The following is a 26,562-nucleotide window of genomic DNA, read 5'->3' as shown; positions in this document are numbered from 1 at the left end:
AGCAAGTGATAGATGGAGCTAAGTGATCCCACAACTGATAGATCACATCTAAGCTCTGCAGTCCTGTCATATCTAATTGAGAATGGTGGAGGACAATTAAACAACTCACTGGAGGAGGAGGCTCCACAAATATCCCCATCCTCAATGATGGAAGAGCCCAGTATATCAGTGTGAATGATAAGGCATTTGCAGCAATCTTCAGCCAGAAGTGCCAAGTGGATGATCCATCTTGGCCTCCTCCAGTAGACCACAGCAGTACAGATACCAGTCTTCAGCCAATTTGATTTATTCCATGGGATATCAAGAAACAGTTGGAGGTACTGGATAATGCAAAGGATATGGACTATGACAACATTCTGGCAAACTTATTAAAGACTTCCCACTCCCATAGCCAAGTTGTTCCAGTACAGCTACAACACTGGCATCTACCCAACTGTGTGGACAATATGTTCTGTACAGAAAATGCAGGACAAATCCAAACCAGACAATTACTGTCCACCTGTTTATTCTTGAGCATCAATAAAGTGATGGAAGATGTCATCAAGCAGCACCTTCTCAGCAATAACCTGGTCAGTAACACCCAGTTTGGGTTCTGCCAGGGCCACTCAGCCCCTGACCTCATTACAGCCTTGGTTCAAACATGGACAAAAGAGCTACATTCCAGAGGTGAGGTGACAGTGACAGCCTTTGACATCAAGGCTGCATTTGACCAAGTGTGGCATCAAGGAGTCCCAGCAAATCTGGAATCAATAGGTGTTGGGGACAAGCTCTCCAGTGGTTGGAGTCATACCTGGCAGATAGGAAGATGGTTTTGGTTGTTGATGGTCAGTCATCTCATGTCCGGGACATTTCTACAGGAGTTCCTCAGGATAGTATCCTCGGCCCAATTATCTTCATCTGCTTCATCAATGACCTCCCCTCCACCTGACAATCACCTGATGAAGGAGCAGTGCTCCAAAAGTTAGTGCTTCCAAATGAACCTGTTAGACTATAACCTGGTGTTGTGTGATTTTTAGCTTTGTACAACCCAGTCCAACACCGGCATCTCCAAATCATGACTTTCCTCCATCAGAAGTGGGGATGTTAGCTGATTATTACACAATGTTCAGCACCTTTCATGACTCGTAAGATACTGAAGCAGTTCATGTTCAAATGCAACAAGATCTGGACAATATCCAGGCTTGGGTTTCCAAGTGACAAGTAACATTCATGCCACACAAATGCCAGGCTATGACCATCACCAATAGGAGACAATTTAACCACTGCCCCTTCATATTCAATGGTGATTCTATAAGTGAATCCCCCAATATCCACATCCTGGGTGTTATCATTGACCAAAAGCTCAACAAGGCCCAAGAAGCTTGACACTGTACTAAGAGGAAGCAGCCTGCTTGATTGGCCTTACATCCACAAGCACGCACTCCCTGCACCACCATCACTCATTAGCAGCAGTGTGTATTATCTACAAGATACACTGCAGAAATTCACCAAAGATCCTCAGGCAGCACATTCCAAACCAATGACCACTTCCATCTAGGGGCAGCAGATTCATGGGGATACCACAACCCTTAAGATCCCCCTCCCAGCCACTCACTATCCTAACTTGGAAATATATCACTGTTCTACCACTGTGACTGGGTCAAAATACCAGAATTTCCTCCCAAATGGCATTGTGCAATAGCAGGTGGACTGCAATGGTTCGGAAGGCAGCTCACCACACTTTCTCAAGGGCAACTAGGGATAGACAATAAATGCTGGTCAGCCAGTGACATCTACATCCCACAAGAATAAATTTAATAAGTGTGTCTGCCCATGCCAGTAGGGGAAATTAAGGTTTACGGGGAAAGAACAAGAAAGTGGATGTGAGGATGTTGGATCAGCATGATCCTATTGATGGTGGAGCAGGCACAGGGGCCAAATGGCCTGCTCCTGTTCCAATTTGTTATGGTCTTATGATATTACTGTATCAATCAGGCTCTGAGTTTATCACTAACAAGGTATAATTCAAAGAACCCTAACTCCCTCATAACATGTCAGTTCAAATGGTATAGCTTTTCAAAACTTCTTTTCAACAGTTTCTTTTCTTTAACTTGGCCTTTAGTAAAACCTTTGACAAGGTTCCACGTGATAGACTAATTAGTAAAGTTCGATCATATGAGATTCAGGGTGAGCTTGTCAATTGGATACAAAGTTGGCTTAACAGTAGAAGACAGAGAATGATGGTGGAGGGTTTTTTTTGGACTGGAGACCTGTTACCAGCAGTGTTGTACATGGTTTCTGTGCTGTATAACTCAAGATCAAGTTCAATAGCTCCTTCCTTGTCCTTTAACCAATAGACAATAGACAATAAGTGCAGGAGTAGGCCATTCAGCCCTTCGAGCTTGCACCACCATTCATTATGATCATGGCTGATCATCCACAATCAGTATCCTGTTCCTGCCTTATCCCCATAACCCTTGATTCCATTCTCTTTCAGAGCTCTATTCATCTCTTTCTTCAAGGTATCCAGGGACTTGGCCTCCACTGCCTTCTAGGGCAGAGCATTCCATATATCCACCACTCTCTGGGTGAAGAAGTTTCTCCTCAACTCTGTTCTAAATAGCATACCGCTCTGGTTCTGAACTCACTCATCAGAGGAAACATGCTTCCTGCCTCCAGAGTGTCCTATCCTTTAATAATCTTAAATGTCACAATCAGAACCCCTCTCATCCTTCTAAACTCAAGTGTATACAAGCCCAGTCACTTCAATCTTTCAACATATATAGTCCTGCCATTCTGGGAATTGACCTCGTGAACCTACACTACACTCCCTCAATAACCAGAATGTCCTTCCTCATTTTTAGAGACCAAATCTGCACACAATACTCCAGGTGTGGTCTCACCAGGGCCCTGTAGAGCTGCAGAAAGACCTCTTTGCTCCTATACTCAATTCCTCTTGTTATGAAGGCCAGCATGCCATTAGCTTTCTTCACTGCCTGCTGTACCTGCATGCTTGCTTTCATTGACTGATGCACAAGGACACCTAGATCTCGTTGTACTTCCCCTTTACCTAACTTGACTCCGTTTAGATAGTAATCTGCCTTCCTGTTCTTGCCACCAAAGTGGATAACCACACATTTATCCACATTAAACTGCATCTGCCATGCACCTGTCCACTCACCTAGCCTGTCCAAGTCACCTGGTATTCTCATAACATCCTCCTCACATTTCACCCTGCCACCCAGCTTTGTGTCATCAGGAAATTGCTAATGTTACTTTTAATACCTTCATCTATATCATTAATGTATATTGTAAACAGCTGTGGTCCTAGCATTGAACCTTGTGGTACCACACTGGTCTCTGCCTGCGAAAAGGACCCATTTATCACTACTCTTTGCTTCCTATCAGCCAGCCAATTTTCAATCCAAGTCAGTATTTTGCCCCCAATACAATGTGCCCTAATTTTGCTCACTAATTTCCTATCTTCTTATCAAAGACTTTCTGAAAGTCCAGGTGCATTACATCCACTGGCTCTCCCTCTCATAGTTACATCCTCAAAAAATTCCAAAAGATTAGTCAAGCACGATTTCCCCTTCGTAAACCAATGCTAACTCAAGCCATGTCAGGACAATGGGCTTCTATCAGCACAGCCAACCTCTTTTCACCCACTCATGGTTCACATTATCAATTTTTCTTCTTCCCCCCACACGATCAACAGTCTTTTTGCCTAACTCTTCACCTCTCTCTCAGGGCTCCATCGGTCCGCTCACCCCACTCCACTTCTCCCCGACCTATCCGAGATGCTATTAATTCTGAAGAAGGAACATTGAACTAGAAGACTTAATTCTGCTTTCTCTGCACAGACTTGTCGAGATTTTCCATTAATATTTGTTTTTGTTAACTGTTTTCAGCATCCGTGATGGTTCGTTTTATTTCTAGAGGTTAGACATTTAAATGTTTAGAGTATCATGAAGGTTTACAATCTGTTCTGGATGTCTACTCTCAATCCACTTGCATAACAAGTGTAGTGTTGCCCGAGACCTACATTGCAAGCAGTGTCAGGTTTATTTTCGATTTACACTAGGAGAAAGTGAGGACTGCAGATTTTTTTACTAGGAGAAAGTGAGGAATAGGGAGGACTAGGACTAGGATTTACACTGCCAGTTTATTGTCAGTGAATAAGATAAAATTGTTGGACGCCAGTGTTAAATCCCAGTGCAAATATACAAGAAATGTCCCTAATATGTCATTTCCGTGTTCTTTTCAAAATTCCCTGCTAATTCTACTTCCTTCATCATATAGTCAGTCTATGGTGGGACTTAATGCGGCCAGCATTCTGTATTTGTTCAAGTGAAAATTAATTGCTAATTTATTGTTGCTATGACAACTGATACAAATGCGTGGGTAAACTTTAACTCCATCCTCCTGATAAACGGCTTTCAAGGCTACTGCTGCTGTTTTGTTTTGCTGTGGTCCCTGTAAAGTGATAGAACAGAGAAGTTACCCGCCCCCAGCCCCCGGCCCCCAGCCCCCAGCCCCCAGCGCCCGGTCACGTGACCCGAGCCGTCTCCTGCACCCCCCCGCGAGCTCGGCGTTGGGAACCGGCTCCGTCATTCGCTCTGGGGGTACAGCTGCCTAGCGACCAGGGGGAGGGGCTGGCCTCATTCACTCACAAATAACGGAGGGGGAGAACTGGCGACAGGAAGGTAGGCGAATAGGTGTGTTCGTCTATCTGCCGGCTTGGGGCGAGGGCGTCCCGTTGCCGAAGAGCGACGGCGCCTTGGCGGCTGGATTGTTATTGATACCGCGCCGCCTTCCTCCTTACCGGGCCAAGGCCCTCCCGCCTGCCTACCAACCAGGCAAGGCGTTCGCTTTGCTAGGGGGCTGTGTGTGTGTTGTCTGTCTTCATTCCTCACTGTTTTCTTATTGCCTAAACCTTCAAAGGCCCGCCTCAGCCAGTCAAATCAGGTTGGAAACACTGACATTCCTGATCCATCCCTCTGATTGACATTCCTGATCCATCTGTCTGACCTTCCTGATCCATCCCTCTGATTGACATTCCTGATCCATCCCTCTGATTGACATTCCTGATCTCTCCCCTCATCCCTTCCCCGGTTTGCTAGCCGCAACCGTTCATTCTGTCTTACCCGTTTGTGTTAAGACATAATTGCTCGACTATCATATTGAACTACTATGAGGCAGACAAAATATTATTTTTTAAAAATTATCTTACCAAGCTGCAGCTTTCATCAGCATGACCATAATATCGTAATGCGGGCTGATTTTTTTTAATTGCCCCTGAACGCGTAATAGTTTGTTTACTTATGGGAGTTGGACACAACGGCACAATAGCTGGTTGTAAACACAACTGTATTAATGAAATATTTATTATGAGGAAATCTGAGAGGTCGTTACTGTATTTCATGAGCATGTTAGAAGGTGCATTACTCTTGGATTGTATTTCAATTCTTAAAAATAAGCAACCAATTACTTTTGCTCTCACTTGATGTAAAAGCTTAATTTGATTGCTTGCCCCATCCTGAATTTGACCTCCAGTGACATCCACGAGAATGTTTGAGTCATAAAAATAAACATACAAACTTTATATCTGCAATTGGGAGCTTGTTTGTCAAATATTTTATGATTAAATCTATTTCAGGATGTTCATTTTCTGGTCTGTAGAAAAATAGTATTTCAAGAGGGGAGGAAAGATGACCTAAACCATTGACTAAAGGAAGCTTAATGAAAACATCACAATTTGTATTATTTTCCTGTAGAACATGAATGCACAACAGCCCAGTAGTCAATTGATGGCAATCAGGAGTGAGAAATTTGTTTTTTCCTCAAAACATCAAGGAATATTTTAAAATGGTAACTGTACAGTCAATTGAACCCCCAGTTACAAGGATATGGCATTGAGGTTGTATTCAAATGCAATAACCATTTTGGTTTAACCATTAGCATGAAATCATTGAATTTCAGGTGGTTGTGATGAAGGAGCAGCACTCTGAAAGCTAGTGCTTTCAATTAAACCTGTTGGACTATAACCTGACGTCGTGTGATTTTTTTAATTCAGCATAGATCAGAGATTTGAACATAAAAGTTATTGATCAGTGTAGCTTGTGTGCTTCATCTCTTTTTAAAAGCAAGAAATCTGCAAGTTTGCTGTAATTGCCTAGCTTTTTGCATGTTATGAACATCTACTTGAAATTCAAAAGTCTTGACACTTCTAATAAGCTTCAATATTTCCAGTATAGTTAATTTCAAAGAAAAGATATTCTCAGATGCCACAGCTTTTATTCACATTTTTTATACAGTGATTTTAAAAAAACAGGTAAAATAAATAAGTTTTGTTAGGGAGGACATTGCAGCCATGTTTAATATTTTAATGCTCCAGTACCTATAAGCTATCTGTGTCTCCATTATTATGTGCCCTGACTTGAAAACAGGTGTAGTTTTAATTTGGAATGTAAATTGCTGGTGATTTCCAGTTAAAGTTAAGACTTTAGATCTGTATCCCCAGTGATTAGTGGAAGGAGTGGTACAACAGCAGTTACAGGATCCTAAAAGCATTAATCATGAAAGGTGCACCTGATCTGAAAGGCATGATTTATGTATGGCAATCTGATCGCCTTTACTTCCAATAGGTTGTGGGGCGCAATTAGCTCTTGCTGCTTCCTGACTGAGCACTGGCTCTTATTTGCAGCACTGGTTTCTGCAAGGAAGAGGAAGCTTGAGGAACTGCTGTAAATGGAAGTAGTAGGTAGCCAGTCATATGTTGTGGAATATGATCTTCCAGAGCTGTATGTATACAGGTTACTTCATTTTAGGGTAAATATCCATGAGATTTAATCACAAAGCTCAAAGGCTGTAGGCCATCACCTCAATAGGAAGAGGGTAAATTCTCAGGATCACTGAGCTTGGTGAACCACCTAGTGTCAATTCTTTACTAGTGTTATCTAATTCCTGAAAGCCTGGTGCCTGAGAAATTAAAAATGTGCAGGTGGATGTGGAAAAAGGGGAATGTGTTACCTTGTCACCTCTTGTCAAATCATTGAATTTATTTTCCCCATTCTACATTCTCAATAATGAGAAAGTTGGCAGTCAGTGCCAGTGCGCTCTTCCTCCTTGTGGTATGACTGGGATTTCTGGCTAGTTTGGCAAAATTTTAATTTTGTCTTGAATGACTTGGATGGAAAGAAGTGGTGATCTTAGAGACTCAATGACTCGCATTACTTATAAAATCATGAGGGGCATAGATAAGGTGAATAGCAAAGGATTTTTTTTCCCCCCAGAGTGGAGGCATTCAAAATTAGGGGACACATTTTTAAGGTGAGAGGAGAGAGATTTAGAAGTGATCTGAGTGGCAACTTTTTCACTTAGGGTGGTTCATATGTGGAATGAACTGCCAGAGGCAGTGGTAGATGCAGGTGCAGTTGGAACATTTAAAAGACATTTGAGTAGGTATATGAACAGGGAGGGTTTAGAGGGATATGGGCCAAATGCAGGTAAGTGGGATTAGTTTTGTTCTGAAACTTGGTGGGCATGGACAAGTTGGACCAAAGAGTCTTTTTCCATGCTTGTGTGACTCTGTCTGTATAAGTTGAGTTCATTTCTCGGCTTTATACCTTCTCTTTTTTTCCTCCAGGCACACAGTGCATTTGATCATCGTATTGCCAAAATATAATTATATTGGTGAGAAATGCATTGTTTGAGGAGGAATGAAAGGGAGGCAGTGATTGTAACTTACCTTTCTGTCTTCCAGAGTGCTGAACACTGCAGGCTGCACAAATTTCCTGGAAACTCAGTTGCCAACAATTGTTTTCTTGTGGTGTACTTGCGTAAATCACATTGAAGAAAGTATGGGTCTTTACCTCTACTTGTTTCTTACAATTATCTGTACTTCTTGTACACATCATTCTGTATTTTCTGCTATATCAGTGATTGCCTTGCTATTTCTCTGTGACAAAGGGAAGGAATGACTGGTCACACACATTACAAATATGATCTAGGCTCCTGAGCTATTAATAATGGAGATAAATTCACATTCCAGCATGGCATTTTCTATGTCTGAATTAACTTTGTAAAAGTGCAAATATATTTTGACTAAAGAGGCAGCACGTTGGCTCAGTGGTTAGTACTGCTGCGCCTCAGGGCCAGGGACTAGGGTTTGATTCCACCTTCAGGCAACTGTCTATGTGCAGTTTGCATGGTCACCCCATGTCTGTGGGGGGTTACCACTATGATACAAGAGTCTCTGAGATAATTAATACGATTCACACTGTGTGAAATCAAGTGGCCAAATGCCCTGGGTACAGGAAATGCCCCAGGCAAAGCCCTGACTGTGCTGCAGAAAATGAGTGTTTCAGTTTCTCCTCTAGTCAAGGTGCCCCAGCATAGTTACAATATTCGTGACTTTTTTACAAATGTGAAAGCTTGTGCTCGTCTTTCCTGTTCTGATCTTGGTAGACAAATCGACCTGGGGAATTACCACTTCATCAGCCTAATCTCAATTGCCACTCAAGTGATAGCTGGTATCATTGACAACATTTATATTGTCCTTCACTCATCAATAATCTGCTTATCAATGCTCAGTTTGGGTTCCTACAGAACTGTTTGGCTCCATTATAGTCTGGAACCAACGATGAACAAAAAAGTTGGATTCCAGAGATGATTGTAATTATCCTTAATATCACCGAAGCATTGGACTGCATGTGACACCAAAGAGCCCGAGTAAAACTGATGATAAAGGGGAGTACGGGAAGTGATGCTGCACTGGCTGGACTGATACTTTACCTCAAACAACAACAGCTTCTTCTAATGTTACCACCTCAGCTTCACAAGCTCCTCAAAAATGTCCATGGCACAACCATCTACAACTGTTTCATTCATAGCCTTCTATCTAAAATAAAGTTATGCAGTTACAAAAGCAAAGGTTTAGAGCAAAGTTTTGTTGCACTTGGTCAGGATCGATAGGGTGCCTGATTATGCATGGAGGTGGATGCCCCAGAATGCTTCCTTGACTTAAATGTAGGAGCAGGGATCAAATGTGTTTGGAGGTGTCTTCAGCCAAAGGTGTGGATTTGATTATCCTAACTGACTGTCCTAAAGTCATCTTAGCTTGTGCTGTTCAATCAGTGTTTGTCCATTTTGCAGTGTGGAATCACAGTGCAATTTATAAACATTGTTTATCAATGAAGACTTGTTTGCAAGAACAAATTCAAAGCTGTACAAACCTTCCCATCCCCTACTCCAATGGTCTGATCCTTTCTACCCACCCCTTTTTAGTGCTTCTGCACCCACATCATTTTATGCACTTGCTTTTCATTGTATGAATCTCCCCCACACCTGAAGTGCACAGCAAATTTGACCATCCATTATTCCCAGTGACCATGCCCTCCAGTACTCCTTAATTTCTCCAGTTAGCAACATGATGGCATAGTAGTAGTGCCACTGCATTAATTATCTAGCTGTTCAGGCTAATGTCTGAGGATTGTGAATGGTCTAAAATTATTGAACTCGATCTTGGAACCTGCAGAATCCCCAAGTGGAAGGTAAGATACTGCTCTTTTAGTGTGGGCTGAGCTTCAGTAGAGTACTGTAGAAGGCCTAAGATACAAATATTCACCAGGAAAGACTGCAGTATGTTGAGGTGGCAGGCAAATGGAAACTTGGTCATTCTTACAAACAAAATATATATGTTCTGCAAAGTGGTTACCTAGTCTGCGTTTTGTCTCCCAGTGAACAGCAAGTACAGTAAGTTAGATTAAACGAGTTGCTGCTTCATCTGGAAAGTGTGTGAGGAGGGAGGAGGTAAATAGGAAATTGTTTTACCTTTTGCGATTGCATACAAAGGTGCCTTGGGGATGTGGACTTGGGTGACCATGAGGGCCTGAATACCACCTTGCATGTCCATTAGCCACTCCCACACCCCAGGCCATGTTATGACAATGGGCAGCTTTCAGTACACCCAACCCATTTTCACGTACTTACTGTCCCCATTATGGGATTTTCTTCCCTGCTGCCTAACATTCATTCTCTGTAGGCTCTGTCTCCACCTATCTGCGCACTCATTTTCCTACCCATCCCCTGTCGTCAGAATTCTCACCTTTTCCTAGCTATTTTCAGTTCTGATGAAGGGTCACTGGACTCAATGTTAACTCTGCTTTCTCTGTACAGATGCTGCCAGACCTGCTGATTTTCTGCAGCAATTTTTGTTAAAGTTCCAGATCAGGCTACTACTGCAGTTAATGGAATTTGAATGCAACAAATTTAGGAGTTCTACAGCATGTAACTCTCCTATTTCCTAAGTACTTGCCTGCCATACATAAAATACAAGTCAGGTTTGTGATAGAATATCCTCCAGGTACCTGGTTGGGTGCAGTTCCAACAATACTTGAAGCTCAGTCCATCCAGGATAAAGCAACCCTCTTGACTGGCACCTCGGCTGTAACCTTCAATGTTCACTCCTTTCACCATTGATGCACATGAGTTCTGCATGAGTGCTGCAATAACAAACCAGGCTTCTTCAATAGCACCTTCCAAATTGGTGACCTCTACCACCTAAGAAGACAAGACCATTAGATGACATGGGAATACTGCCACCTGCAAGATCTTTTCTCCCTGCTCCGATGTCTTGCAACTTTTTGACTTGGAATTATAATATTGTTTGTTCATTGTTACTGGGTCAAAAACTTGGAACTCCCTTACTAACATCACTCGATGTCCCTAAACTCAAAGGATTGCAGTTGTTCAAGAAGGCAGCTCACCACCATTATTTAAGATAATTAATGATTGACAGTAATTAAAGATTGATTAAATTAATTAAAGATCAACAATAAATACTCACGTGCAATGAATGAATAAAAGAAAATTCATAAAAGACAGCTGCAATGAGCGAATCTACTCTTTGTGATAGCAACCATGAGAGCATTGTCGACTGTGGTTTGTGGGGTTCCATAGTTCACTCATGTCTTTTTAGGGAAAGAAATCTGCTATTCTCAATCTGATCAACATGTAACTCCACGCTCCCAGCAGGGTTGGTAACTTTCGGTTGTCCTCTCAGTTGTCACATGGTTACATCAAATACCTGCAACATCAAAAATGAATCAAACTGGATGAACCACGTGGCACTGACACAGACACTAGAAATAAATGATGGCACATCAGACACTATTGACCCTTGTTAATGTTGTGGGTTTGGGTAAAAGAGCTCTTGCACAGACACCACTGTTGTCATCCTTAGAAATGTTCTATCCCATTGGCGGGAGAATGTCAGCAGAGTGATGTACAGTTTGCAAGGAAGCAGCCCTGGGAGATCTCAATATTATTTTCAGACCTAATAAATTCTCTTGGCATCAGGTTAGTCTAGGGCAAGAAAACTTGCTGGCTACCACTTCTTCCTTCTTTTTCCCCTTCCTACGAATTAGTAATTTTAAACATTATTTGTTTCAAATGTTGCTCAGTGAAGGTGGCAATGACACAACGTACACTGCATGAGGGCCTTCAAAGGCCATTGCTAAAATTGGCTTAGTAGCCCCACTATTGATAGGGGTTGTTGAGATCGAAGGAAATATTGGTCAGTCTGAGCCTATGGCCTATGGAGGTGATTAAAGAATCAACAAGAGCAAAACCCTTACTTGACCTCATCCTTGTTGATTACCCTGTTGCAGATGTCTCTACGATAGTATTGGTAGAAGTGACCACTGCACAGTCTTTGAGGAGACAAAGTCCAGTATTCACGATAAGGTATCCTTCATAATGCTATTTGGTGCTATCCTTACGCTAAATGGGATGTGTTTCAAACAGAAGTAGCAACTCAAAGCTGAGCATCCATGAGAGTTACCAGCAGCAACTGAACTATATTCACCCACAATCTCTGATCTCATGGCCTAACATATTCCCTATTCTACTTGTTACCATTGAAACAGGGAATCTAAGATCTGCAGTCCTGCAATTTCCAGTTGTGAAAGGTTATGGACAATTAAAAAACTAACAGGAGAAAGTAGAGTCCACAGCTTATCTTTCTCATTATAGCATTTTCAATCAGAAATGCTGAGTGGGTGGTTCATCTTGGTCTCTTCCTGAGGCCCCTGGTATTGTATATACTCTCCTCTAGTCAATATTCACTCCACTTGATGTCAAAAAATAGCTGGAGGCACTGGATACTGCGAAGGCTATGTAACCTGATTCCATTCTGCCAGTGGTACTGAAAACGTGGTACTGAAGACATGCTCCTGAACTAGCCACGCTTTCTGCACATTTACTACACTGGCATCTACCTGGTAATGTGCATAATTGTCCAGCTATGATTCCACAAAAAAAGCAGAACAAATGCAATCTGGCCAATTACTGCCTTTTAGTGTATTTTCCATCTTCAACAAAGTGATAAAAACTGATGCTGGCAGTGCTATCAAGTGGCACTTGCATAGTGATAAACTGCTGAATGATGATTAGCTTGAATTCTGCCAAAGCTACCCAACTCCTTATTAAGCTGTGGTTCAAATATGGCCAAAAGAACTAAGTTCACAAAATATTGAGAGAATAAGTGTGATTAACATCAAGGCAGCATTTGGCAGCATCATAAGGTCCTAAAATCAGTGAAATTGGAAGGGAAATATTTGTTTTAGTTGGATTCATAATGCACACAAAAGATGGTTATGGCTTTTAAGAGGTTAATCCTTTGCTACATGAGTTCTTCAGGATTGTGTTGTTGTGAGTAAATCACCACAAGCTGTCTTTAATTCGGCTACGTATTAAGAGATCTTACAATCATGTAACAATGATTTAAATTTTATTGCATGTAGCAACCAAAATAAGAACCCTTAACTAAGCAAGTTTAACCTCACAACTCAATTTAGATATTATCTGATTAATGCTGGAATTTATCTACGATTCCAACCAGCAGTTTCTGTTTCTTGAAGTGTCCAGGGTGCTATGCTTTGCAGTGATATTCTTTGAAGTTCTGCTGAACTGTTCTGGTGTTGAATTCTTATACAGTTTTGTTTTGTCCTTCAGGTCTGTATGAGCGATTATTAATACTTTTTTAGATTCTTGCAAATTATTACAAATTTTCAGCTTGCTTCTCATCAGGATTAGCTTCTTTGTTCCTTGTTACTTTTGGCCTTTACTGTCTGTTGGAAGACACAACTTTCCTGTGGTTAACTGCTTTAAATTCTTCAGTAATCAGTTATCTTTGTGGCATAAAGCAGCCAGTTATCATGCAGATGTCAAAACAGATTTGTTCATGTCGCTTTAACCCCCTCTTTTCCCAGATGGGGCAAATTGCTTTCAATTCCTGTATAAATTTGTTCTTGACCCTTAATAGTTCACTCTAGACACAGTTATTGCTGAATCTTTTGTGTATAACAGTTTATCTTTGTTAACTGTTTCAACCCATGAACAGTTCTTAGTTCTGAGGTTTATAATATAACAGACCCTCCTTTCTGTTCGTTATTTTTAATAAAGCTGAATAGACACCAGTATAATTGGTCACTTTCTACCACATCAGTTCAAATCCAAGCTGAATTGCTACACAATGTACAATTTTAAAATGCACCATTTCATTACGCTGTACAGATATACAAGAAAACCAATAATCAGTAAATGAAGTACAGAATAATCAATAAATAAATCATAAACCTAAAATAGAGTGATAAGCATGCATTATGTTTCACCCATTGCAGCTTTAAGATTACCATGTCTTACTGGAACCCCAACAAGATGTGGAAGAATACAAACCCATGCAGCTGTATAAATTACTTCCCCAATTCCAAATGTCATCCCACTGAGAATGTTTCTGTCTTGATTGTCTAATTATTCTGTTGAACCTTAATATGCAATCTGTGTACCTTTCTCAAACTCCTTTTCATTTTTTCCAAATGTTCCCATAAGGCAATACAGAGCTCATATTTTTGTCAATAGGACATTAGCTGAATCAGTCATACCAAAAATCAGATTTTCTCCTCCTGATATTAACCAATTCCGTTGTTCCTATGTGCATGGGCATTTAATGGTGAATGCAAACATCGAATCAATGATGGGACAAGATAGGTTATGATAATGACATTCTCTTAAAGATGTTGTGATTAAAAATGTTCTCTGCCTACATATCCAACTCTGATTATGCTATCTTGAGTGGTACTTGAAATTTCGAAAGCACGGTTAACTGTTTCATTACTGCGGGACATAAAACCACATGTGGCTTTTCTAATTGTGTAGATGTGATATGGATAAACAATTGCTTTATCAGTCTGTTGTGTGACGATAGTATGGCTTTAAGAGGTGTATATTGTCATTTTTTTTTAAATGATGACAGTTTGAGATCAGAGGTGACGATTGGTCTGCTTGAAAGTCCATAAAGTAAATAGCTTGTAAGGCCTTGCTTTTTTTTCCCCTAAGGTTGGAACAGCCTGAATAGGTATGTCAAGCTCCCGTAGAGTCAGGATTTTTAGTTATAGTTTTGCCGTAGCAGTTGCTGGTGTCTTGAAGCTGGGTTTGGAACCTGCTGTATATCTCTCCCAGCTGCTCTCACTCTTGCTCTTGCTCTGTTTTCTCTTGATGCTTTTCCTTCTGTACTGGAGAATTGTCTGTGAGACAGTCTATTTTATTCAATTGTTTATAGCAAGGGTGCTTTTATAGGATGTTACTATACTGGAACAGTTAATTAGTAGTAGTTAATGTATTTACCAGTTTGTTAAGCATTTTGATAGAGTTATAGTTAAGCCAACTCTCTTTATTTTGTCTGTATTTTAATTGTCATGTAAAAATAAAGTGTTTTGCTTATCGTCGAGTAATTTGCATGTGGGATGCAACACCTCACATTTACCTTTGAGGGGTTTTGATTTGGTCCATAACAGTTGTTGATTGTTAATTGCTGTCCCTATCGCACAGGATAGAATTGCCTTAACTCTCATCCAGATGGTGTTTTGGATCACTCCATTATTTTGTATAGTTCATTAGTTCCAGGTGAATGATGATGATTTATTGTTATTTGTACTGTACAATGAACAACATAGTAAAATATAATGAAAGCTTAACTATCACCACAATCTGGTGCTATTTGAATATTTTAAGAATAAAAAGATAAGGCTGAAAGAGTCATCCTCGTTCTGCTCCCTCCACCATGAGCCCTGAGTGGGCTGACCGACTCCTGCACCACCAACCCTGTCTTGCTTGCGTTGGACCACCAACTCTTTAGGCTTTACCTTGGCCGATGGGCCGCTGATGACAGGACCCCGCGGTTGACCCATAATTGCTGATAACCAGGACACCCCAGCTCTGGGCCTACCACAACCAGGAGCTGCTGCTCCCCCCCCACCCCCAAAAACCAGGAGCTGTGCCACTGTCATGCCAATAACCAGGGCAATACTTCAGACCTACTGCAACAACGAGTCCTTGGCTCCACTTCAGCCGCTGCCTTGACGATGCCTGAAGTCCCCATTCTGGGCCTACCACAAACAGGAGTCCCTGGTTCTGCTGCCAAGCCAAGCTGTTGCCTCGCAAGAGTCCTGCTCTGGCCGCTTTCCTCCATGATGTCACCTTCTCCACCACTGACAACAGGAAGAACATGGCGAAAAAAAAGAGAAAAGACAAAAGGATAAGGAAAGAATGGAGGAAGTGGCCATCTGGAGCGGATGGACCCAGGAGCCTGAATGCCACCTATCTTGGCTCTGCTGCATTTTTGGGATATGTTCATACTTTTGTTAATCTCTTGAACTTTGAGATTTTACTTCAAGTCCCTTTCCCATCAGCTAATTTTCTTAATTTAATGTCATCAACCCCACGTAGGAACTTTTCCCTTTTTCCTTGATTTATGTCTTATCCTGTACTGATTTAACATCCAATTGCCAAATATACCATACACACTTACATTTATTTGATGTGGTCTGCTCTTTCCTGCTTTCTTTATTAACTTGTTAGTTGTACTGACATGTGATTCTAAGATGTTAATGGTATAAAATGTAGCATTGTTAGTGGTGTCCCCTGTCTGAATACTAAATTTAGTATTGTCATTCATCACATCTAATACCTTAACTTGAAAGCTAATTGTTTTAATCAATCACTTATAGCACTGATGACTTGACCATTAACTCTAGAAGTGCCTGCATCTCCTATCAAACTTGTGTGCTTCCTTATTTTCCCTTTGATTGCGTAACCATCTTGATTAAACAACTGCCTGACCAATTCCTTACAAATGCTAGGTAAAGGTTTTGAACATCATGATGGTAACTGAATGCCCTAGAGATTCAAAATTACCAGTACCAAATCATGATGCACATTTTCATATAAAACCTCACCTATGCTTCACATAACTATCCTTCCTCTGGGTCCTTCTCTTCCTACAGAACACAGTACAGGATTTTCAGTTGCATTAGATGTAATTGCACGTGTGATCTGAATTTCTGTGCAAATCATCAGCTCAAATTGCTTTGACTTCCATGTTGCATGTAAAACTAATGCATGAAATTGTGGGCAATGATGTCTCCTAGTGCTGTCGGCCTGCACGTATCAGTGTTTGGTTATACACACCATGTCCACTTCCACTGAGCATTGGATCCTGACTGCTGACTCCATACTTCATTTTTAAAAGCCATCAATACTATTCCAATAAACGGCATCATAGCTTATATTAAGCTCGAAAGCCAAAGATCGGTACATTTTCTACTCTTTTATTTACAGTTTAAGTTTACACAATCTTTAATTTGAATTTTCTTCCAAAATTTGTACTCATCAGGCTTGTTACCTGTGAAATGTTCAATACAGATACTTCAACCAATTTACTCAGTTGTCTTACTTTATCAAACAAACAAAAGTTTGAGGTTCAAATTCGAATGTATTTGTCTTTATTTCTACCACCCCCAAACCTCACAGTTGCTCTCTCTCTCTCTCTCTCTTTCTCTCTCTCTCACACTCTAACATGGATATTGAGATTGATTGGGATTGGGCTTCCATCTTTCACTACATTCCTATTTCAGTCTCTCTAAGTCTAAGGTTTATCAGAAAAGTCCGTCACATCCCTCTAACACTCCAGGTCTTAACCGTCTTCTGATTTACCCACAACCCTAACTAACCTCATTTCAAATTCTACTGTTTGTTTGTATCACTTTTCGAAACACCAGGTTTATGGCCAAATTTCTGGTCGATTCCTTGTTTTCTCATTTATGTTGTTGGGTTTTCATTAAGCTTTGGGTTTGTACTAGACTGGCATAGGTGGATATAGGGAATCTTTATCTGATTTTGGCAGAGGGGCATTATCATTACATTCCCTTTCCTGCTCTGTATAGTATGCGGCTTCTTCCTCAATTGATCCCCAATCAGAATCACCTCTTTTGTTCCTGATTTTTGTATGGGTGCCAAAACGCAGAGAAACCCTCTTTGGCTGGAATGCTGTTCTACTGGAATAAAGTAATCTTTGTTCATATCCAATCGGAGTGTTTCTCAGCAATTTATTTTAGACATGGATGAAGGAATGGAGCTGCGTATCCAATTTTACAATAGGAGGAACTTGAGTATTGCAGATGAGAGCAAGAAGCTACAAAAAAATGCTTGGGCAAAACAGTGGGAAATGGAATTCAGTAGGGCAGATCGTTTAATATGGGGAAAATGTAAGCTTGTCCACCTCAGCAGGTTGAGTAGAAAAGCAAAGTAATGGCACAGATTTTTGACTGGAAGATGGTCATTATTGAAGTATAGACCAGGATTGCATGTTGGGACCATGCAGAGGATCTGACATAGCTGACTCTTTTAGGAATTAACTGAGAATTTGAAACTTCTGATCAACAATTGCCCAGTATCTGCCTGAAATCCTGTGGGGAAAAAATGCCCTGAATCTTATTTAGAGTTGGGATTTTAACTTAAATTAGCTCAAACAATCAGCAAAGTGATGGAAGGTGTGATCAACAGTGATATCAAGCAGCACCTGGTCAGTGACCCCCAGTTTGGGTTCTGCCAGGGCCACTCAGCTCCTGACCTCATTACAGCCTTGGTTTAAACATGGATAAAAGAATTCCAGAGGTGAAGTTGAGAGTGACAGCCCTTTATATCGGGGCTGCACTCGACCAAGTGTAGCATCAAAGAGCTCTAGCAAAACTGGAATCAGAGGGTAACAGGTAGCAAACTCTGAGGTGGTTGGAGTCATATCTGACACATAGGAAGATGGACATGATTGTTGGATGTCAGTAATCTTAGCTCCAGGACATCTCTGCAGGAGTAGTGCTTGAAGCCCAACCATCTTCAGCTGCTTTATCAATCACCTTCCCTCCATCATAAGATCAGAGTTCGACGATGATTGCACAATGTTCATTACCATTCATGATTCATAGAGACATTCAACATGGAAACAGACCCTTTGGTCCAACGTGTCAATGCTGACCCGATGTCACAGTTTAACCTAGTCCCATTTGCTAGCATTTGGCCCAAATCCTTCTAAATCTTTTGTACTTATATACCCATTCAGATGCCTTTTAAATGTTATAATCATTCCAGCTTTCACCATTTCCTCTGGCAGCTCATTCCATACATGCACCACCCTCTGTGTGAAAAAAATTGCCCCTTAGGTCCCTTTTTATATCTTTCAGCTCTTACCTTCAAGGTCTACTTTTGGACTTCCCCTACCACAGGAAAAGACCTTAGCTATTAATCCAATCCATGGCCCTCATGATTTTATAAACCTCTATAAGGTAACCCCACAGCTTTTAATGATCTACGGAAATTAGTCCCAGCCTATTCAGCCTCTTCCAATTGCTTAAAACTCCAATCCTGGCAACATCCTCATAGATCTTCTCTGAACCCTTTCAAGTTTCTCAACATCTTTCCTATAGCAGGGAGACAAGAATTGCATACAATTGTCCAAGGGTGGCCGAATCAATGCCCTGTACAGTCGCAACATGAGTTCCCAACTCCCAATGTACTGATCAATGAAGGCAAGCATACCAAATGCCTTCTTCATTATCCTATCTACCTGCAATCCCACTTTCAAGGAACTATAAATCTGCACTCCAAGGTCTCTTTGTTCAGCAACACTCCCCAGGACCTTACCGTTAAGTGTATAAGTCCTGCCCTGATTTGTCTTTCCAAAATGCAGCACCTCACATTTATCGACATGAAACTCCACCTGCTACTTCTCAGGCCATTGGACCATCTGCTCAAGAACCCATTGTACTTTGAGGTAACCTTCATTGTCCACTAACCATCTCAGGTACTGAAGTAGTCCATGTTCAAATGCAACAAGATCTGGACAATATCCAGGCTTAGGCTGACAAGTGGCAAGTAACATTTGTACCATACAAATGCCAGGCAATGACCATCACCAATAAGTGGCGGTCTGTCTACCACCCCTTCATGTTCAATGGTGTTACAATAACTGAATCCCCCCCCCAATCAACATTCTTGGAGTTACAATTGACCAGAAACACAACTGGACTTACCACATAAACACAGTGGCTACAAGGGCAGGTTAGAGGCTAGGAATAATGCAGTGATTAACTTACCTTCTGACTATCCAAAGCCTGTCCACTGTCTACAAGGCACAAGTCAGGATATGTGATGGAATACTCCCCACTCTCCTGGATGAGTGCAGCTCCAACAACCCTCAAGAAGCTTGACACCATCAGAACAAAGCAGCCTACTCAATTGGCACTACAGCAACAGCATCCACTCCCTCCACCACAGATGCTAAATAGTGACAGTGTGTACAAGATGCACTGCAGAAATTCACCAAAAATCCTCAGGCAGCAGGGTCAAAACCAACAACCACTTCCATGTAGAAGGACAAGGGTAGATACATGGGAATGCCACCACTTTCAAGATCCCCTCCAAGCCACTCACCATCCTGACTTGAAAATATATTGCCATTTCTTCACTGTCACTGGGTCAAAATCCTGGAATACCCTCTGAAATGGTATTGTGGGTCCACCAACAGTAAGTGAACAGCAGTGGTTCAAGAAGGCAACTCAACACTATCTTATCAAGGCTAATTGGGACCAGCAATAAATGCTGACCAGCCAGTGACACCCACATCCCACAAAAATGATTTCAAAAAGTCATGAGTTAAAATCATAAAAGTTAAAAATCACACAACACCAGGTTATAGCCCAACAGGTTTATTTGGCAGCACTTGCTTTCAGAGCGCTGCTCCTTCATCAGTTGATTGTGACAAAGGATGAAGGAGCAGCACTCCGAAAGCAAATGCTTCCAAACAAACCTGTTGGACTATATCCTGGTGTTGTGTGATTTTTTAACTTTGTATCAAAAGTATGTTGCATAACTTTCATTATACTTGCCTTGCAGTTTAAACAATCCATATTAGATGTGTACCTGGGACCTCTGGTATCATGGGTTGGAGAGTGGTGAGGATGGTGTAAATGGCTCCACCTCCCTCTATTGTGTTGAGGCCTAAACACACTGCAATGGAGGCGAACAGAACTGACGCGATTCCAACGTCAGACTGTTTTGAAGTGATGTGCAATGTGAGAAAACATGTTTCACATAGTGAGTTATTGGGCTGTGAAAGGCACTGCCTGGAAATGTATTGGAGGCAGGCCCACTTGAGGCATTGGAAAGGGCATTAGATGGCTGTTTGGATAGTAATAGTGTGCAAGGGTTCATGGACAAAGCAGGAGATTGGCACTAGACAATAGAGCCAAACTAGGTAATAGAGCTGGTTTGGCACGATGGGCCATATGGCCTCTTTCTGCACTGTAATAATTGTGATTCTTTGTGTTTGCTTTTTATAGATAAGCTGTCAATTTTTAAAATATGTCTCCTGTTAAGCAATATTGGGCTTTTTTTTAAATGGAGGGACACTGGAGAATGCTGTAATGCAGTGGGATCTGAGTATCTATGGTCACGAATCACAAAGTTAGTATATAAGTACAGCAAGTAATTGGGAAAGCAAATGGAAGTTTCATCTTTATTGTAGTAGGAATGGTGTCTCACAGTAGGGCCTTCTTACAACTTTATAAAGTGCATTGGTGAGACCATATCCAGTGCACAGTGAGCAGTTTTGGACTCCTACGTAAGGAGCAATATACGGTATTTGCATTTGAAGCAGTTTAGAGAAGGTTCATTACACTGATTCCTGGGATGATGCTATTGCCTCAAGAAAATAGTTTGCGCATGTTGGGCATGTACTTTTCTTTAGGAGAATGGTAGGTAATTGTTTTGACTCGCATAAGATTGAGGGAATTGATAGGGTAGATGCTGAAAGGGTATTTTCTTGGGGACATCGAGAACTAGGACATAATTTGAACATAAGGTGCCTTCAATTTAAGATAGATGTGAGGAGAAATTTCTACTTTGATTTGTTAGCTGTTTGAATTTTCTCACTCAAAAAACAATGGAGGCTACAGAATTGAATTTATTCAAGGATAAGTTAGACAGATTTTCGTCTATTAAGGAATTGAGGGTAATGGAGGCAGGCGGAACAGTTGAGTCAAGGCCATTATCAGATCAGCTATATCCTATTTAATAGTGGAGCATGCTCAATGGACCAAATGGCCTCTTGATGATTCTTATTGGAACTATGAAATCATCCACTGTTGAACCAAGAAAAGCATAAATTTCTAAACAGTAAGCTGATCTGTGTTGGAACAGAGAAATTTGGATGGCTCTGTGCACAAATTAATGAAATCAATGAACAGATCAAAAATGTCGACTGAACATTAGCTTTTGTCTCAAATGGGTTGGAATACCAAAGGAAGAAGTCATATTTCATTTGAAGAGAAGTTTGATCTAACAATTATGTGCTGTTTTGTCACCTTGGAAAGCTTATATTTACCTTGAAGGAAGTACAACAGATTCATTTGTGATAATCAGACTTCAAATTTTAAATTATGTATACAGGTTGCACAAATATTCCCTTCAGTATTGAGATTTGATGGGTAATTAAATTGAGGTGTTCAAAATGATAAAAAATATTCAGTAGGTCGGTGGATACTAGAAGTCTTTACCTTTGATGGGAAAACTAGAACAAGAGGCATACAAGTATCTTTATAATTTGAGCCAGGCCATTTAAAAGTTCAACCGGAAGCACATTTTCACAAGGGGTGGCTGTATTCTGGACCTCTGTCCCCTGACTCCTGATAATGAACCAAGGTACTGGGCTAATTTAAAATTTCAAGGCTAAGGTCAATTAATTTTAGTTAGGTAAGTATAAGAACAAAAATAAGTAGGTAAAATTGAAATACAGGTCACCTCAAGAAAGTTGAGGTGGTTGAATAGCTTACTATATTCCTAGATCTGTAAATGCATGTTGATGTTAAATTTCAAGTGCTTTTACATTTAAGATGAAAATTTCAGCCAAGATAATGATTAGTGCACTCTGCAGTGAAATAGGGAAAAATTAATTAAACCTGAGATCGCTAAAGGACTAGCCAGGATTAACTGGATAAATGAAAGTAAATGGGATTAATATCTTTTTTCATATAATATCTAAGAAATATTATGAAAGAATGCTGTCACAGATAATATAAAGAAAATGTAACAATGCAGATATCTGATCAGAGCTAAAGAACATTAATGGGAGATAAAGTGACCCAAATCATGCAGTAGGAATGCTGACCATGATTTTTCATGATGATGTAAGAGTTGCTGCTTTTTTGTGCTTAGGGTCTCAAGCTAGTAACTAGTGTCACAGACTTGATGCTAAAATACTGAGTGCATTTTCTGTGTGGGAAAATTTTAAGTGATTACCAAAATTCATTGCATCACTTAATTCATTTCTAAAAAACAGCTTAAAATAACTAGTTTGATTGTATTCTCTACTACTTGCCACCAGACGGGAACTTTTGTGTTTTTGACACTGTAAAGATGACTCCATCATTCAATATACTTTTAACTGTTAACAGCTATACCAACAGGAAACACATGTAAGAAATACCAGTTTCAAGAGGCATTGGAGACTATGAAAACAGCAGTAATAAGTCCAGAGCAAATTAATGTCTGGTTTTTTTGCCTCCTACCTACACGATTCTTTGTGTTTTCTCTGCTATTAGTACTTGTGCTGCAAAATAATTACACTAGTCAATAAATTAACTTTAAGGCAACTAAACATCAGTATCACCGTGCGTACAGAACAACAAGGCTTAGTGAACTTGTGATGACTTGGAAGAACAAAATCTGGAGTTGCTTTAGCCTGCAGTAATTCTGATGTGATATTTGTATCGATAGATACAGTTTTACTCTGTTAAATCCTCAATAAATATGCACAAACTTTTTATAGCATTACATTTATTATTTGCAGGATCTCTTTGAAAATAAGCGGTATACTGTTTTTAATGCAAATTTATTTTATACATTAGATTTCTATAATCTTTCTAATTCAGTTGACACCTGAAGAATTATTGTGGCAGGCTAGGCAAATATTTATTTCCTGTTTCATGGCAGTCGGCAAAAGTTAACATGAGGTTTTGGATGACTGATGTGCAACTTCAGTTTGTCCAACATGTCAACATTGAATGATAGTCCTGGTAGGGTAACGAATAAGATGACTACATTGTAGAATTTTTTTTTCTGATATAGTGCTTTAAAAATATTTTTATATCTTTTCCATATTTTATATATTTGAGTTCTGTTCTTTAGCAGGCCTCTCAGTGCCGGGCTTGAGGGAAGAGAATGAGAATTAACCTTGTTTGGCACATTTTCACTGGTATGATGGATTTTTTCTGTGGTTGATCTAGTACTTGACACAGGTGGAACTGAACACATAATATTTTTAACTCCTAAGTACAACATTTACATCTAAACCACAATGTACAATCTTGTAAGTGAATGATTTAAAAAATCTGTTATCCGAGTGATGTTTTATTGTATTCTAATTTTGCTACTTTTTATGCTTCCTTCTCTGTGTTTCCGTACTGAAAAATGATATAGCATTTCTTAAATTTGAATGTATTTGTCTGAAATTGTTTTGCCATCTGACCTGTGCATGTGTTCGACATCAGATGAGTTGCCTTAGGCTCCAGCAACTAAATGGTGCCACTTTTCACCTTGATTATACATTATGGAAAAAAAATGTCCACTAGGTTGCACTCTTTTCAGTATAGTTCTCCCAAATTTGGCCAAACCTGTGCAAAGGATCATCAGGTTTCAGCAATAACCTGTGAAATAATGCAAATTGATTTTCCACATAATTTGAAAGCTAGACCAAAATTAAGTACGAGAAGCTGACCTCAAACACTAGCTGTGGTTAAAAATTTATCAGACCATGATGTTTTGAATTTAGGGTGAAATGAAGTCGATCACATGACCTTTAATGATATATGTTTGTCAGTAAGCCTAGGTGGTTTGATTGTTGGAGATCAAAGGAAGGCTTATATTGTTTTCAAAAACAGAAATTGCAGGAGAAAATCAGCAGGTCTGCCTGCATCTTTGGAGAGAAAGCAGAGTCAATGTTTTACATCCAGTGACCTTCCTTCAGAACAATTGTTTAGATTGTTTTACTTGGAAGAAGATGCAGGGCGTTGATACTTGAGACAATGATGGCAGCTTGTGTTAGTATTGAAGATGGTATCTTCCAAATCCCAGAAAAGTATTGAGAATCTTGGATTGCAGACAATTGTGCCTTGAACATCCATTTAGTTCCAAAATGAGAGAGTTGATCTCTTAAGGAATGCTATTAGTATTTTCAGTTATATATCATTTCTAAAGAAAGGTCACTGGACTCAATGTTAACTCTGTTTTCTCTTCACAGATGTTGCCAGACCTGTTGAACTCCTTCTGCAATTTCTCTTGTAGTTTGTTATCTAAAAGTAACATTCTCACTATACAAATGCCAGACAATGACCATTTCCAATAAGAGACAATCTAACCATGCCCTTGGTATTCAATGGGGTATAATCATCTCTGAATCCCCCACTGTCAACGTCCTGAGAGTTACCATTGACTAGAAACTGAATTGGACTTGCCATGTAAATACAGTGACTGCAAGAGTAGGTCAGAGGCTCAGAATTCTGCAATGAATGACTTACCTCCTGATTCTCCAAAGCTTATCCACCATCTACAAAGTCAAAACAGGAGTGTGATGGAATACTCTCCACTTGCCTGGATGGGTGCAGATCCAACAGCACTTGAGAAGCTTGACACCATCCAGGACAAAGAGGCCTGCTTGATTGGCATCTCATCCACAAGCATCCTCTCCCTCCACCACCAATGCTCAGAATGTACTATCTGCAAGATGCACCACAGTAAGTCAACAAGGCTCCTTTGTAGCACCTTCCAAGCCTCGACTGTTTCCACCTTGAAGGATAAGGGCAATAGATATATAGGCACACCACCATTTGCAATTTCTCCTCTAAGCCACTCACCATCCTGACTTGAAAATATGTCATTGTTCCTTCAGTGTGGCTGGGTTAAAAACCTGGAATTCTATTCCAATAGTACTGTGGGTCTACCTTTGGTACATAGATTGCAGTGGTTCAAGAAGGCAGCTGACCACCACTTTCTCAAGGGCAATGAGGGATGAGCAATAAATACTGGCCCTCCAGCAACAGAGTGTCTCACAAGTGAATTAAAAAAAAATAAAGATTGCATGATTCATGAGCAAGGTTGCAGAATAATTTATAATAAATATCAGGTAACATGCTTTCTTTGAATAACACTGAATTTCATAGGTGTTGTTTTAATGTCTGCCTGGATTTGAAGGGAGGGGACAGAGGAGCTAAGATTAGAAAGTCTCTGGTGTATAACTTAGGAATGTGGGTAAAAGCTTGTGCTCTGATTGAAAAGTTGAAACTAGGTTGATGGACTCAACTGGTGTTAACCAGAAGGAGAGTTTGTGAAAGACACCCCTGTCATTGCCAGTAACAAGATTGAGAAAAGAGCTAGATGCTGTCCCAGAAGCTACGAATCCCTTTGGATTGATTCTATAAAAGTTTATTGTCAACATAAAGTGTGCATAAAGTTTTTTTTTTCTTTGTGCTAAGAATATGTTAGTATTCTGTTGTTTGGTTTAAATTGTAGGTTACCTGTAAAAATAGTGACAAATGTTTTGTTACAGTAAATGTTTTAAAACATTAAATTTTGAATGTTATTTTTTCAGCTATTAATTGGAAGTTTGTGTTTTTCTAAAATTTATTGATCTCTATGGAAATCATCACAGATAAGTTGGCACTTCTGTCAGATAAGTTTGCAAAAGTGATTAAGTTTTTGGTATATGTGCTTGTTTCCCCTTCAAGGAGACTCTTAAAATCAAGTTGGTTCTCTTGTGCATAAAGATGTTAATATACATGCTTTAAAAACCTTCAATTTCTTAAGTTACTGAGAAACTGACCACTGTATACCAATATTACCAGTACATGGTTCTATCATTTTTTTTGAAGTGATTCTTCAATTATGTAAAATCAGGGCATCCACAGGTAGTGGATGAGATCCTGTGTTTAATAGTAGATTTTTTGATAAACTTATTTTCTGTTTTATTAACTAAATTGCATTGAGTAACCACGCTGAACTATATCAAGGATACCTTTGAAAGTTTACAAACGTATATTTTGAAATGCTGCTGGTTTCACTGGTTCATACAAATTCTGTTGCAAAATTTTTTTTGAGTGGAAACTTGAAGATAAAAGAAAATCGCTATAAGTGCCT

General features: G+C 40.1%; 1 protein-coding gene across 3 annotated transcripts in view; it reads left to right on the top strand.

The window, feature by feature from the left end:
- The first annotated feature begins 4,606 nt into the window (after positions 1-4,606).
- ptpdc1a (protein tyrosine phosphatase domain containing 1a) overlaps positions 4,607-26,562 on the top strand; it is a 144,753-nt gene continuing 122,797 nt past the window's right edge. The window contains exon 1 of one of the 3 annotated variants that reach the window (XM_043708007.2): positions 4,607-4,685. The gene's annotated coding sequence lies outside the window, so the exon portion shown is untranslated. The remainder of the gene's footprint in view (positions 4,686-26,562) is intronic. The other 2 variants (XM_043708008.2, XM_043708011.2) reach the window with 2 other exon arrangements.

This window comes from Chiloscyllium plagiosum, unplaced genomic scaffold (assembly GCF_037043375.1).
Source record: "Chiloscyllium plagiosum isolate Xiang-an unplaced genomic scaffold, Cpla_swu_hap1 HiC_scaffold_14, whole genome shotgun sequence".
In the NCBI taxonomy this organism is placed as follows: Eukaryota; Metazoa; Chordata; class Chondrichthyes; order Orectolobiformes; family Hemiscylliidae; genus Chiloscyllium; species Chiloscyllium plagiosum.
This window is presented reverse-complemented; position numbering and strand designations above follow the sequence as displayed.